Source organism: Crocodylus porosus, unplaced genomic scaffold, assembly GCF_001723895.1.
Source record: "Crocodylus porosus isolate Cpor-Errol unplaced genomic scaffold, CroPor_comp1, whole genome shotgun sequence".
Classification (NCBI taxonomy): Eukaryota; Metazoa; Chordata; order Crocodylia; family Crocodylidae; genus Crocodylus; species Crocodylus porosus.
The window spans coordinates 31,620,647-31,633,978 of NW_017728948.1; positions in this window are offsets into that span (position 1 = coordinate 31,620,647).

Genomic DNA, 13,332 nt, shown 5'->3' on the forward strand with positions numbered 1-13,332 from the left:
CGCCCCACGAATGGCATTCAGAAACAGATGGGCACATACATAATTTTCATTCTAGGAAATAGCAAAATAATTTAGTGAGTGCAAATTGCATCAAGCAGAAAAAAGAACCGTCTGTGTTCTTCTGAAAAGTACCAATAATCAGCAAAGATATCACAGAAGCTTTCATAAGGGAGTAACTGACCAGGAACAGATTTCAATCAAAGACAGATACCAGGAAGCAAAGCAGCTGTATATTTTCCCAGCCAAACTTTGAAAGCAACTGCCTAAATGCATAGTAAAAAAAGTAGCTTAAAAGTGAAATACAAAAGGGTGTAAGTTTGTGCATCCTGATTTATAACAAAAGAATCAGGTTTTGGTCACAAGCTTTCTAATGAAGATTCATTCTTTTTGTGTGTTTTCCTTCCAGGAAACGTACATACATCTTCACTTCTACCGTAAAAATAATTCAGTTTTCATCCTCAATGAAAATCACTTTTTACTTTGTCCAGTTTTGGGGATGAGTGCCTTTGATATGTCACAGTTTTTCAAAATGTTTGTAAAGAAAGCTATTGCTGAGCAAGCTATTTTTTGTCTTTCTACAATTTCTTCAGAAAAAATGTCTTGGTTGGACATATATGATTCTAGATATATGGCTTCATCTGCTGCTTCTACAGCCTGACAGTTAATTGTTAAGCAAACATCTCATTTTTATTAATTGAAATAATATAAAAATAATTTTTGCCATGTTCAGGGATAGTTCATATTCCTCACTCTGTAGCAAAGATCATTGGGTCATCAGCCTGAGGTTGGTAAAGAAACTTCTATCGCTGGAAATCCAAGATTTGTTTACTTTATGAACGCTTTGCTGAAAAAGCATTGATGTGGATGGGGGACAAAACATACCTGCTGTCTTCTACTCGCCAAGAGAAAAGAAAATTTCTGTCGCTTGCTCTACTTACCAGAATAAGTGTGTTGGAAACTTTAACCATGGCATCTGCCACTTTACTGAAAAAATTTATTTGGGTTGTTCTCTTCTGATTGCCTCAAATCCATTGATGATAGAACTCGGGTCAATTTAGTTCATTCACAAAGTGGTAGATGTGCTGAATGTTTTAGCTTTCAAGCTTTAATGCTATGGTAGACGCAATAATTGAGTTGCATTTGGCAAATTTCTTTCTGATTGAATGACCCATCTCCACTGCTGTTGCGCTTTTAGATGGTCAGCTTGTTTGTTGTCCTGCCTGGTGACCTCCATGTGTATAAAATAAATGAAAATGGTGCTTGTAGAGATAAATTGATTAGGAGCAGAAGAATTCAACCACATATATTGCTCTCTTATTTTGTAGACCTAGACCTTCTTCTCCCAATTATCTCTCAAAGAAAGCTTATATTCCCAACTTTCATTATTAGGATTTCAATTACAAGGAGCTATCTTTGCTTTTGGTAAGTATGAATGTCTCTTCAAGCCATTCTCTAAAAGGCATCAACTTCATAAGCAGGATAATTCACTCAAAGGTAAATTGTAAGGATTCTATAACTGAGTGTGTTATATTCAAGCAGAAATGTTGATGTCATTTGGAAGTCCTTTTTGGAGGATAGAGGCAAACCCATTTTTCCTCATTTTCTTGGATCCTAGATAGTATACTGCACAGTGATTAGAAACAAAACCATCTTTTATTGTGCCTTCCTTTTTAACGATTACTTCCTATATCTTTTCTGAGATGTTTTACACTGTCAAATATTCAGATCAAATGTAATATTTAACAGTAACTATAAATTGACAGGAGGCATGAATACTATTAAGTTCAAGTCCACAGTCTGTTTCAAGCCTAGGCAGCTCATCAGGCCAATCTGGACAAGACATGGTAATGCCTAATTGCATGAAGAACTTGCCCAAATCCATGCAGGGGCATAGGTACACACTGCTTTCTAATCACATGGCAGGAGCAGCATCTGGAGCCATTCTGAAGCCCCCCCCAAAAGGTAAGAATTCTTCTTCCCTCCCATACTTAACAGCTCCTCCCTGCTTCCTTCCTTCCCTCCCGTGTCTGCTGCTGCCATTGGACCCACTGTCCTGGGGGGTGGGAGGAACTTGAGAGCTGCTCCAGCCAGACTGCTTGGGAGCTGTGCTTACCCAGGGACTGCACTGAGTGAGTTCCCCTTACCTACCTGGTCTCCTATGTGTTCCCTGCCAGCCTGGGAGCAGGATGGGGAGGGAAAACCCTCTCACTCACCACTGCTGGTGTTCTGGTCCCCATGCATCTCAGTTGGAGTAGGGAGAGAAAGCTGCAGCATTGAGGGGAATGGAGTTGGGGGACAGGTTCTGCCTGCAGATTGCTTTGGTCCTGCTCGTGCATGGGTGGGTGGGGGAGCATGTTGATGGTGGGAGGGGCATGAAGGAGCTTGGCTGCTCACAAAGCCGTACCAGGCAGGTGGGGTAGGAGCAGCATCAGCATCAGGAGGCAGTGTGGATTTGGCTGTAGCCCTGCCAGGCATGCATGGGACAAGTGGGTGGGGCTGGAGCAGCAGCAGGAGCCAGTGCAGGCTCAGCTACAGCCCCACCAGGCAGGCATGGGACAGAGGCCAAGAGAGCCATCAGTGGCACACTTGGCTTTCCCTCCCCCATCCCCGGGGCTTCCCTTGCTGCTCACTGGTAGCAGCTGTTTTCCTGCCCCTTTTTGTAGTGTTCTGTGAGCCAGGCAGGCAGTGCTGATTTCCCTCCTACCTGCAGAGGGGCTGGGCTCAACCATATCACAAAGTGGGTGGGGGGAAGCTGGGTGGTGAAAGGGGAAGCTCCCACAAACATGCACACCCAACCACATACACCCCCCACACACCACACTATAACCAGACCCCCCCACACACACACTATACAAGCAAACCCTCCCTCCCAAAAGAAGTACTTCCAGGGCAAGGGGAGAGATTTCTGGTGGCAAAAGTCAGGGGTTAGAGGACAGGACTTCCAGTCCCAAACTGGTGACTAGGGGGCAGGGCACTTATCAAGGGGCAGGACTACCCTTGCAGCCCTCAACAATACATCAAAACTCATTAAGCCAACATAATTGCCCACCTCTGTTTAAGATCCATAGTGCAATGTTCATTAGCAGTTCTATTGCTGATGCTCAATGGTGCTAAACCAAGAAATTTGAGCCAGAGAAAAGCCAGCCTATGGAAGAGTCCTGGAGTCACTGATAAAGAACAATCAGTTTTTGTTGGTGTTTTATACCTATTATTAGTAGGGTTCAAATTTTGCTATTAAAATCTACAGAAATCGTTCTCATTATAAATAGTACAGGGTTTTAGAGTAATGGCCATAAAACACAATTTATTTTCTATCAGTTTCAACAAAACAAGATTTCCTATAGGACTTTTTCATCAAGGAGAAATTGATTTCAGAGATTCATTTTAGTCATTTTGAGTAAATTCAGTTCTTCCACCATCTTCTCTCTTTCTCCTATTCCCAGTCCCCTTGGAGAAATTAAACTTGTCTTCTATCACATATAGTTACTTCCACTTACAAATTTGATTTTCTTTTAGTCCCATTAGAGTCCTTAGGATGCATCCCTAAAAAGAGTCATCATCCAGGCTCAACAACTTTTTATCTCATATTTTCACTCATTTATACAGACTATAACATTTCTTATACAACTTTATAAAACAAGAAATTATTATGGAAGTTAGGGATTTGCACACATATACATAACAACAGGGATGCAAGAGAACATTCTGTGTCACTTCCAAGAATGCTGTCTATTGGAGGAGTGAAAGTACAGTTCTCAACATTTACAAAGTACTGGCACCATCCATTAGCTGGAAGGATGAATCGGGAAAACAAGAACTGCGCACTTAAAAATATGGCTGTTAAATAAGTGCACTTAAAAATATGGTTGCAAACTGAGTTAGTTAAGTGCCTAGTCTTCAACAATGATTCAGGAGACTTTCTGATAAACAAGCCACGTAAAGCATCAGAAGTTCACAACAACAGCAACCTCCATACTTTTTCAGGCCTAACTGTGAATTTGACCATTTCTTCTTGTCAACAAATAATAAATCTACAGTATATATTTATTCATGTGAATGCCTTAGTTCTTAATGATAATAGAGCAGCAACATCAATTTTCCTTTACATTTGTAGACAAGATCTTTTAAAAAAACAAGATTATTCCTTCTCTAAAAATCTGTGTAAAAATGATAAAATGTTTAAAGTTGTTGCTAAGCTTATTAGAAGTATTTATGCACTTCCTTAGCATAATTTTAAGTAATTTTGCACCACAGCATTACTTTAGCTTGTAAACATCTGCAAAATAAAACATATCACATAGATATTTAAAAAATTCAGAGTTCTGATAAAAGCAGTGTCTCAATACGACATCCAAATGTGAAAATTGTGGTATAATTTTTATCTTGTTGGACTGAAAACAGGTCCATCTTTCCATCTTTTTTCCCCTATTTTTGACCACCATCCTACTACTATAACTCCTTCTACAGTTCCTGAGAAACAGTCCCTGTTTCTCTACTGTCAAATGCAAAATGATGGTACTTTCCTATCAGTGCCTACATAGTTCTAATCCTCCCTATTTATTCTTTTCTCTTTACACATTGCTTCTTATCCACCCAATGTCTTCAGTTATATCAGATTTGACGTAGTATTTGTCGTCTTCTCTGTGAAATATCTCCATATGGATTTCCAAGTTCTCTCCATTGTGCATCAAGCAAGCTTTTGATGCGTCTGCAGAGCTACTGCACTCATCTCACGCATATCCTTCCTGAAGACACATGCCTACTCTAACACCTTCAAGTAGCTACTCTAACATGGTTAAAGGGCAATTTAGGATATTCTAAATACCCATTCACACAAAATATATTTTCAATTACACATACAAGAGCTATTGTGTGTATATATATACATTTTGTATGAACAGGAAAGGTCCAACCACTTCCCATGCATCTTCCTTATTTTTTGTTCGTCTTTCCCACATTATTTCTGCCTCTGCTTTAATTATTTTTAACCTTTGATTTTACTGCTTCTTCATTTTGCATGATAAGCTGTTTGGATTGGGACTGTGACTTCAGTTGAGATAGTATGAAATAACAATAGAAATAATGTCAAAATACATTAGTCCTATTTTATGAGTGAAACACTGAAAAAAATCAAGGGATTTTAAAATCCAACTAAAGCTTTTCTTTATAACATTTGAAAGAAAAGAGCTTCAAAGTTCAGATCTTAAGGTTGGAGGAAAGATGTCGTCTTCAGCACATAGACAGTAGGGCTGTACAACGCTTCGATCGCTGTTTTGATTCACAGGAGATTTGGACCAATTCAGTGGCTGAATCACCAAATCTGAATCGAATCAGGAGACCCATTAATCTCTTTGAATTGAATTGGAAGCCTCTGATTCAATCTGGAAAGATTTGGAGAGATTTGACGATTCAGCCATAGACACAGCTTTTTATGTTTTTTCTACATATCTCAAGGTACAAGGTATGGCTCATGAACGCTCAGATGGTGGGGTGGATACAGTGCCCCCCCCCCCACACACACACACACTCGGTGGTGACCCTGGAAGTGGACCTGAAGTACTTCCAGTTCACTTCCGGGTCCACTGCTGAGCACATGCCTCCCCCCACCCCTCACTGCTCCTGTGGGATGCTCCATCCACCCTACCATCTCAGCATTCACAAGTCATGCCTGGTACCTTGAAGTATATAGAAGAAACATATTAAGCTGTGTCTATGGCTGAACTGCTGATTCTCCAAATCAGAATCAAATCTTCAGATTCAGATTTGACTGAATTGAATCAGGACAGTGATCTGAACCAGCGAATCGAATCACTGCCCCCCGAATCCGGCCGAATCAAAGCAAATACTGCCTGCTTCACACACATCTAATAGACAGCCTTTGTGGTGTTCCAGGAGTGATAAAGGGAAAGCATCTTTCTCTCTCCTGCATACCACACACCAATGTGAAGACCAAGAACAACATAGCCCCAGAATAAGCTGTTTATACAGGGAGAAATGTGACTGCTTGAATTGTCCCTGAAATGTATTTCCTCCTACAGCTCAGTGGAATTCTGCTTGTTAAAGGAATAATTTTCTCTCCAGTGTTTTGTCTTTGTTACTGAGATAAATAAAAGTAACCATAATACTTTTATTTAGCAAACAGAATAAAAAGGAGAGGGAAAAGATTTAGGCAAAATGATCTAGATACATGGGCTATATAGAAGTTCTCTTTACTTTCATCATTTCTTGTAATGATTATTTATAAAGCAATCATTTTTGCTGTTGGCTAAGCATCAACAGTTTCTCACCCTGCAGACAGCATCTGATTACATAGGGTTTATAATCACATTATCACGTCACAGACTTCATACACACACTTCACAGACTTCCTACACACACGCACATACTGGGTGAAGATAGAATTCACAATGACATGAAATTCAATTTCTGATGGGATTATTTATGTTTCAAGTTAAAAAACAAAACAAAACATAATGTATTTATTGTAAAGTTGCAGCTGCAAAAACATTCATAACTTTAATAACCATAAATATTAAAACTGCAGGAATTCTTTGGGAAAGTATTTTGTTTCCCAATTTAGGGTAGGTACAAGATGACCTTGCATTAATATCCAAAATCTCTAAATTGAATTTTTGAAACTTTTTCTCTGTCACTTTAAAGTCCATTAACTTGTACATACACAACTTCAGTTTAATTCAGTAATATCCAGAAGATGCAGTTCAGACAACAAACAACTTTCAGATGCTGGCAATTTAATGACTTTGATGCAGGACATCCAGGGGTTGTGGCAGCTCTGGCATGAAGCACATGGTAGCATCAGCATGGAATGGTGGCAGGGCCAGCAGCTGAGAAGGTAAGGCCTCAGCATTGGAAATAGGACAAGGGGTCAGAAGGTGAACAGAGCTGTACCAGCTCTTGCTCACCCTTCTGTTGCCAGTCATGTCCACTTGGGCCCAGGGGCCCTGGATTCTGGTGCACAACACTTCCTGTGGCCATGGCCCCCTTAACTTCCAGTACAATGGCCCTGAGGACCAGAATGTTCAACACCTTTGCTCTAAGACACTTGAAGTTTTTTTCAAAATTCAACACCATTCCCTCAAACAGTGAAAAATGCCCATCTCTAATGACTGGCCCGCAGCCACACAATACAGCCCAAACTACATTTTAGTCCTCACTCTTTTCTGGGAAGAAAACTAAGCTTTTAAGTATGCCCTGGAGATCAATCTATTCCAGTTATTACAGACCAAAGGGGTGAGTGAATTTAAAAGCATATTCTTTTGCATTATAGACAAAAGAAAATGGTCATGTGACTTATACTGTAGGTTAATTCAGTACAGGAAAGACAGTTTTCACTGGGAAGTTATTTAGTTATTGTGTATCAAGTACATAAAATTATTGTAGTCCATGGGTTTCAAAAATATGGCCCCTGGGCTAGATCAGGCCCATACAGCCTATCATCTGGCCCCTGCTGCTGCTTGTGGATTTCCAGCAGACCCATAGGCAGCATGTGGGGTGTGCCAGATAGCACTGCATGTTGCATGTGGCACTTCCTCTGGCTGTTCTGGGACTGCATCATGTTTCACGCTGGAACTAGTACGTGTCCTGCAGCTACCAGAGCAGGCATCACACAGTGTTTGGCCCAGGAGTGAGTGCCATGCAGAGCGTGGTCCTGGACTAGCTGATCAAGGAAACACACTACTTATGGCACCAGCTCCAGGACACATTGGATCTGGCATGAAGCAGACACATGCTGCACCAGGAGATGTACATGGTGTGATCCTGGAGTGACCAGTCCAGGATCATACCACATGTGGTACCCACTCCAGGGCTGTGTTCCATGGGGCAACTGCTCTGGCTACTCTGGGACATAGGACACATCTGGAATGCAGGACCAGTCTGTGGGTCTGGTTTGGCCCATGGACCAGCTGCATGACACTCATCTGGCCTATGGTGGAATGAAAATGGATATTTTCTCAAAACAGGAGAAGCAAAAACCATGGGTCAAATTACTTCCTGGTGCATCTCTAGTGACTTAAATAGAATGACCCCAGAGAACATTTTGGCCCAAGATGTTTTTCCTATGTACTATGAGTGACATTCTATTCAATTGCAAATTTTAATAAGCTCAGGTCACTAGTAGAGAATGCCCTGAGAAACCAAGGACCACAGGTAAAGGGAGCATGAAACAAATGGTCATTCCTTAAGGATACAATCCTTAAGCTTCAGAGAAAATCCATTCCCTTATGGAGAAAAAGTAGCACAAGGGTCAAAAAAACCCTCTTGGCTAAGCAGGGAAGTTGTAGCCCTCCTATAGAAAAAGTAAGAGGCATACAAACAATGGAAACTTGGGACAGCCTCTAAGGAAGGCTACTTGACAATGGCCCACACTTGTAGAAATCATATTAGGCAAGCTAAGGCAGAAATCAAATTAAAACTAGCTACAAGAATCAAGGACAACAAGAAGTTCTTCTTTACCTACATAGGGAGTAAAAGGAAAATGAATGGGAGTGTGGGGCCGCTGCTCAATGACTCAGGATACCTGGTCACTACCTCTCAGGAAAAAATGGAACTCCTAAATGATTACTTTGCCTTGGTCTTTCACAAGACCAAGGGGAACAACATGCCAGGTAGGGCACAGAAGGAGCAGAGCAGGATTGACATTGTTGCCATCATTGCCATAGAACTCGTCACCTGGATGAGAGAAAAGAGGTGGACATTATATACCTTGACTTCCAGAAAACCTTTGACCTGGTATCCCTCAGGGTACTAATCAGAAAACTGGAAGATATCAGGCTCAATTGCAGGGACCATCAAGCGGGTGTGAAACTGGTTGTGGGGTAGGATGCAGAGAGTCCAAATGAATGGATCGGTGTTGTCCTGGCAAGATGTGGGCAGTCGCATACCCCAGGAGTCAGTACTTGGCCCAGTGCTATTCAATATCTTTATCAATGACCTGGATGAGGGGATGAAAAGCACATTGGCCAAGTTCATGGACGACACCAAAATATAGGGTTGTGCGGAAACACCTGCAGATAGGCTGCAGATACCAACAGGACAGGCTGGCATGTTGGGCAGAATGGAACCAAATGAGGTTCAATGTAGAAAAATGCAAAGTCCTGCATCTGGGAAGGAAGAACCCCCAGCATACCTACAGGCTGGGCAACATTAACCTGATGAGCACTACAAGTGAAAGGGATCTGAGGATAATAATAGACCCTAGTATGAATGAGAGCCAGTAGTGCAATGCAGTAGCTGCTGGAGCCAATAAAACTCCGGCATGCATCAATTGATGCCTCTACAGTAAATCCAAAGAAGTGATTCTCCTGCTTTACTCAACAGTGGTGTGGCTGCAGCTGGAGTACTGTGTCCAGTCCTGGGCACCGCACTTCAACAAGGATGTGCTAAAGCTCAAGAGGGTCCAAAGAAGGGCCACCAGTATGATCAGGGACTTGCATGGCAAGCCATACAAGGATAGGCTGGGGGATCTTGGACTTTTCAGCCTAAAGAAAAGAAGACTGAGACAGGACCTGATTGTGGCTTACCGCTACATCAGGGGCTTGGTGAGCAACTGTTCACCAGGGCACCCTGGGGGGAAACTAGAAACAATGGTCACAAACTCCTGGAAGATAGTTTCAGGCTGAACATTAGGAAAAACTTCTTTACAACTAGGGTGTCCAGACTATGGAACAAGCTTCCCACAGAGGTGGTGCAATCATCTACCTTAAAGGTCTTCAAGAGAAGACTAGATGGTCACCTCACTGGGGTCATCTGACCCCAGATGTCTTTCCTTCTCATGCAGGGGGCTGCACTGGATGATTCTTCAGGGTCCCTTCCAGCCCTATGATTCTATGAACATCGATGCAACTGCACTGAGCTAGACCTGGTGAGTAGGAAGTGGGCAGCTTAAAAAACGTGGAGGTGGCTATACCTTCTTCTGGAAGGAGAATGCTGACTTCACGGAGTTGGTTTTCCTATTAAGAAAGAACTCATAAACCAACTCAATGAATTCCCTATTGAAATTAATGAGCATCTCATGACTCTATCTTAAACTGGCGGAGAGTCAATATGCCACTGTCATCACCGCATGTGTGCCGACTCTTGACATCATCAATGAATACAAGAAGAAATTCTATGCCAACCTTGACCAAGTCCTTTCTGAAATTCTGGAAGGAGACAGACTTATTCTTGGTGATTTCAATGCCAGAGTCAGAAAGGAATCTAACCTCTGGAACAGAACCATTGGCAAGGAAAGAGTAGGAAAGGTCAACTCCAACGACATCCTTCTCTTGACCAAATGCACAGGACTCACCATCACCAACACACTGTTCCACTAGAAAAAACAGGAACAAGGCATTATGGAAACACCCATGATCTAAGCATTGGCATTTGATTGACTATGTCATTGTCCATGATCACAAACATGTCCACATCACTTGAGCTATGCTAGGAACCTATGACTGCTGGACTGATCACCAACTCATCTGCTCAGTTATGTCACTCAAACTGGCTACCAGATGATGGCTGCAGAAGAAGCAATGCCGACAGAAGACAAACATTGAAGGACTCAAGAATCCAAGCAACCGAGACCTCTTCCATCAGTGCCTCAGTGAAAAACTGGTGAATTCCAGTCAACAACAATGGGAAAATATCACCAGCATATAAGGTGCCCTCAAAGCCACCATTAGCAGTGTCTGTGAAGAGACACTTGTATTCTCTACCTGCAAACATCAAGACTGATTTGATGAGAATGGCCAAGAGATCCAAGAATTGATCGACTGCAAGGGCAAAGCCTGTTGTGATTGGCAAAATGGTACCAACTCCAAGCAAAAGAAATAATCTCCAACAAGCCAAGGCAGAAGTCCAAAGAAAGACACGTGGCATGAAGAACAAATAGTGGAAAGACAAAGCAAAGGAAATTTAACATCTCACTGACATCCACTGTATGCCTGGTTTCTTCAGTGCCACCAAAGCCATCTATAGCCTGAGCACTCAGGGATCAACTTCCTTGAGACCTAAGGACAAAAGAGACCTGATCAAGGAAATGGGAGCCATAAATGCCTGTTAGAAGAAGTATTCTGAAGACCATCTCAACCGATACTCTGTTGTTGATGACAGTGTTCTCAACTCCATCCTGCAATACCCAGTTAGGGATGCTCTCAGAATCCCTCCAACCCTTGATGAGGTAAGAAAAGCCATCAAGCAGATGAAAAATTACAAGGCATCTAAAGTGGATGGAATCCCCACCAAAATCTTCAAGCAGGGGAGAGAGGAGCTCACATCATAGCTTCATGCCCTCATCTTAAGAATCTGGAATGATGAGAAAATCCCAGGTGATCCCAGGGATGCCATGATTGTGAAAAGCTTCAAGAAACAACACAAGTCAACCATGGAAACTACAGAGAGACTGTCCACTACAGGAAAGATCATTGTGAAACCCATCTTGAACAGTCTCCTTCCACTTGCTGAACAGTTCCTCCCAGAATCTCAGTATGGATTTAGAGGATCAAGCAATATAGTGGAGGTGTATACACATACACATTTGATGTGCATTGGCCCGATATAAGATGCATTAAGGGCATGGGTCTACATGTTCACATCCTTAATGCACCTTTAAAATGGTGATTTAAGCCTATTCTAGTGAATAGCTAAATCACATCAGCAAACATGATTGAGAAATAAAAATAAAAACAATAAGAATATATTACTGAGGTTTTTAATTAACTTTTTATTTTCCCCTTTTTGTTTTGTTTTTTATTTAATGTTGCTTTCAAAAAAAGATTTCTAAAGAACTGATTATTTTTCTATTCTTTTGCAAGGCATCAACTAAAAAAGAAAATAATAATAATGCTAAGAAATCAAACTTCATGATTCACATCTAATTATTGTAAATTCTCTATTGGCTATTTGTAAAATGACTGCTGCCCATAATTGTGATACGAAGCAGTGGATTTTGTTTGGACGCCAAAGCCCATAATACCACCTATGAACTCAAAATTGGGTTTAAGTGGTCTATCATTATGGCCTCTCTGCATGTGACTGCAGTTCTCCCTATTAGCTATCAAACTGCAAATAAATAAATAATAATAATAATGAGACATATAGCTCTCTATTACATCTCATAAAAATGTTATCCAAATTTGATGCAATCCTACAAGATACAGGGTGCTCTGGGCCCAACCCAGGAAGAGCACTTAAGTGTATGCTAAGTCAGTGAGATGGCTGATAATACCATCTCATAAGTGCTTTGCTGTATAAGGGCCAAACTGCTCAGAACTTTGCAGGACCAGGCCCTTAAATTCTAAAATTAATATTAACGAGCTCAAGAGTGGATCTAGATTGAAGTTATTTTTGGGAGAAGGAAGAATTGTTTTGTTTTGAGTCTCCAAGGTTAAAACTCAGTGTCCTTAATAAAGTACCCATATTTGAATGTTGCAAGTACAATCACTGTCAGACCTTGCAAAAGATATTAAACAAACAGCAAATCATTCTTCAGCCATACACATACAAAGAGAACAAGCTACACAGTGAGAAAGGAACAGAGATTAAAGATAAGATAGGCATGGCTCACAAATTAAATTAATCCTGTGCTTCAGTCAATCCTGACTATAGTCATGATGGCTAATAGGCAAGAGGTTATTGAAATGGAGATTACCACATCTGAAATAACTTATCTTAATGGGCACAAATCAGGAGTCTGGATTTATCCTCACTTCAAAAGAACTGACTCAAATCACAGGTATGGTAGATTTTAACAAATCTATCAAGTTAGGGTTTGTACCATAAGACTGGAAAAAAACAAACATGTTATTTATATTTATATTTATATTTAACAAGCAGAAAAGTAGTCCTGTTAACTACAGGTCTGTTAGTCTAATTTCAACAGTATATGAAGCCTCAGAAAAAATTCTGAAGGTACAAAAAACCAAAGACAAAGGAGAAAATTAAAAAAAAAATTGAATACAATATAACATGGGTTTACCAAAGTATGTTGTCTCAGACTAAATGTATATCTTTGTATGATAATACAGTCCAATTACATTAGTAGATCTACTACAAATACTACTCAGCTTCTAGTAGTAGTAGTAACTTTCTATTATTATTTAACCTGGAGAAGCTGGGATTAGTACAGAAATGGTAAATGGTTAAAGAACTGGTTAAGGGGACGCAAGAAAGGATAATTTCATAGTTTCATAGTTTGTAGGGTCGGAAGGGACCTGAGCAGATCATCTAGTCCGATCCCCTGCCATGGCAGGAAAGAATACTGGGGTCAAATGACCCCAGCAAGATGTTCATCTAACCTCCTCTTAAACACCCCCAGGGTAGGAGCCTGCA